We start from the raw sequence: 2,500 nt of genomic DNA, 5'->3' as shown, positions 1-2,500 counted from the left end.
TCAACTCTCTCTGTAACTCTCTCTCTCTCTCTCTCTCTCTCTCTCTCTCTCTCTCTCTCTCTCTCTCTCTCTCTCTCTCTCTCTCTCTCTCTCTCTCTCTACCTCTCTCTCTCTCTCTCTCTCTCTCTCTCTAACTCTCTCTCTCTCTCTCTCTCTCAATCTCTCTCTCTCTCTCTCCCTCTCTCCCTCTCTCTCTCTCCCTCAATCTCTCTCTCTCTCCCTCTCTAACTCTCTCTAACTCTCCTCTCTCTCTCTCTCTCTCTCTCTCTCTCTCTCTCTCTCTCTCTCTCTCTCTCACACTCTCTCTCTCTCTCTCTCTCTCTCTCTCTCTCTCTCTCTCTCTCTCTCTCTCTCTCTCTCTCTCTCTCTCTCTCTCTCTCTCTCTCTCTCTCTCTCTAACTCTCTCTCTCTCTCTCTCTCTCTTTCTCTCTCTCTCTCTCTCCCTCTCCTTCGCTTTCTCCCTGTCCTCACCCTTGTCTCACAATTGTCTCAACTTTTACGTCAGGTCTCCTTGGTCTCATAGAGATTAGAGCGCCAGCCTTGAGGTCGAGATAAAGAGAAGAGATAACGAGATGTGTTCTTTATCATGTTAATTATAAGAGAGGATTTATGTGTGTTCTTTGGCGTCGAGAGGTTGGGGAGGAGGGGGAAGGGGAAGGGAAGTAAGGGGAGAGGTGGGGAGGGGAGGAGAGGGGGAACGGTAGGAAGGGAGGGAGAGGAAGAAGAAAGGGGTGGGGAGTGGGAGGGGGAAGGGAAGTAAGGAGAGGAGGTGGGGAGGGAGGGGAAGTAAGGGGAGAGGTGGGAGGGAGGTGAGGTGAGGGGAGGTAGGGTGGAAGGGGAGGGGGAACGGGAGGAGGGGAGAGAGAGGGAAGGAAGTAAGGAGAGAGGCGGGGAGGGGAGGGAGGAGAAGAGGTAGGGTGGAAGGGGAGAGGGAACGGGAGGAGGGGAAGGAGAGGAAGAGAAGTAAGGAGAGAGGTGGGGAGGGAGGTGAGGTGAGGTAGGGAGGGAAGGGAGGAGAGGGGAGGGAGAGTAAGAAGAAAAGGGAGGGAGTGGGGAGGGGAAGTAAGAAGAGGGAGGGTGGGGGGAAGGGAGGTGGAACGGGAGTAGGGGTGGGAGAGGGGAGTGGAGGGAGAGGGAGGAGAAGGTGGAAGTGCGGGGATGAAGAGGGAAGTGGGGGAGGAGGGAGAAGAGGAGGGTGAAGTCTAGTGATGAGGAAGGATAAAAATAAGAAAGGAGGTAGAGTGAATGTTGAAGAAGAAAACATGAGGATAAGAGATTGTGGGGAGGAGAGAGGAGAAGAAGAGAGGTTTAGAGAAGAAGGAGGAAGAAGAGAGGGAAGAGGGTCAAGTTTAACGATAAAGAAAAAAAGAAGAGAAGAGAGAAATTGAATATTGAAGAAGGGAAAAGAGATGAAGGAGGAAGAAGAGAGACAAATTGAATATCGAAGAAGAGGGAAAAGAGAAGAAGGAGGAGGAGTAATAAGAAATGCAAAAGATATTAAGAAGAGGCAAACGCTAACTTTCCTACCTCTGAGGCTGGCCAGCATGGAAGAGAGAGAAGAAAGAAAGATCGGGATAAAGGTGTGAAGACGAAGAACAAAAAGAAGGTAAAGAGAAAACACAGTATCACATTTAGGAAAGACAAGAAGAGGAAGAAGAAGATGTAAAAGAAGAAGAGAAGGAGACAGAGAAAGACAAGATAAAGAAGAAGAAGGAGGAGAAGAAGAAAACGAAGTAGAAGAAGAAGATGATGATAAGGAAGAAGAAAAAAAAAGAAGTAGAAGGAGGAGGAGGAGGGGGAGGAGAAGAAGAAGAAGAAGTAGAAGAAGAAGGAGACGGAGAAGGAGAAGAAAATGAAAAAGAAGATGATGAAGATGAAGAAGAGGAAGAAGAAGAAGAAAAGGGAGGAGGAGAAGAAGAAGAAGAAAAAGAAGATGAACAAGATGAACAAGATAAAGAAAAAGAAGGAGGAGAAGGAAAAGGAGGAGGAAAATAAAAAGAAGAAGAAAGATGAAAATAGAAATAGAGAGCACAGTACATAATATTTTCCTCAAGCCAAAGACGAGTGGGTAGTAAAGAACGAAAAAGTGAAGAGGGGAAGGAAGAGAAAGAGGAAGAGAAAAAAAGGAAAGAACAAAGAGATAACGTGGATTTTTTTTCCACTTCTAAGGCTGAAGAAATTAGTAAAGAAGCGTAAAAAGAAGAGAGAGAGGGGGCTGGGTAGAAGAGGAAGATGAAGATACAGAAAAGGAAGAAGGAAAATATGGAAGAAGATGAAGAAGTTCAAAAAAAAGAAAAAAAAAAAAAAAAGAAGGGGAAAAGGAAAGAGAAGATGGAAAAATGAAGAAGGAGAAGAAGGTGAAGTTGAAGGAGGAAAACACTAAGAAGGGGAAGTAAAAAGAAGAAGATGAAACAGAAGAAGAAGGAAAAGGACAACGAAAAGAAAAACGCATCATCATGTTACGTGTATGTCTATCTGTCTGTCTGTCTGTCTCTCTCTC

General features: G+C 45.8%; 1 protein-coding gene across 1 annotated transcript in view; it reads right to left on the bottom strand.

Moving 5' to 3' along the window:
- The window catches only part of LOC113803833 (spondin-1), a gene marked incomplete in the record, with an annotated part of 519,699 nt that overhangs the window by 415,586 nt on the left and 101,613 nt on the right, over positions 1-2,500 (bottom strand).

This window comes from Penaeus vannamei, chromosome 20 (genome assembly GCF_042767895.1).
Source record: "Penaeus vannamei isolate JL-2024 chromosome 20, ASM4276789v1, whole genome shotgun sequence".
Classification (NCBI taxonomy): domain Eukaryota; kingdom Metazoa; phylum Arthropoda; class Malacostraca; order Decapoda; family Penaeidae; genus Penaeus; species Penaeus vannamei.
Note: the sequence above shows the minus strand (reverse complement) of the source record. Positions and strands in the feature narration are given on the sequence as shown.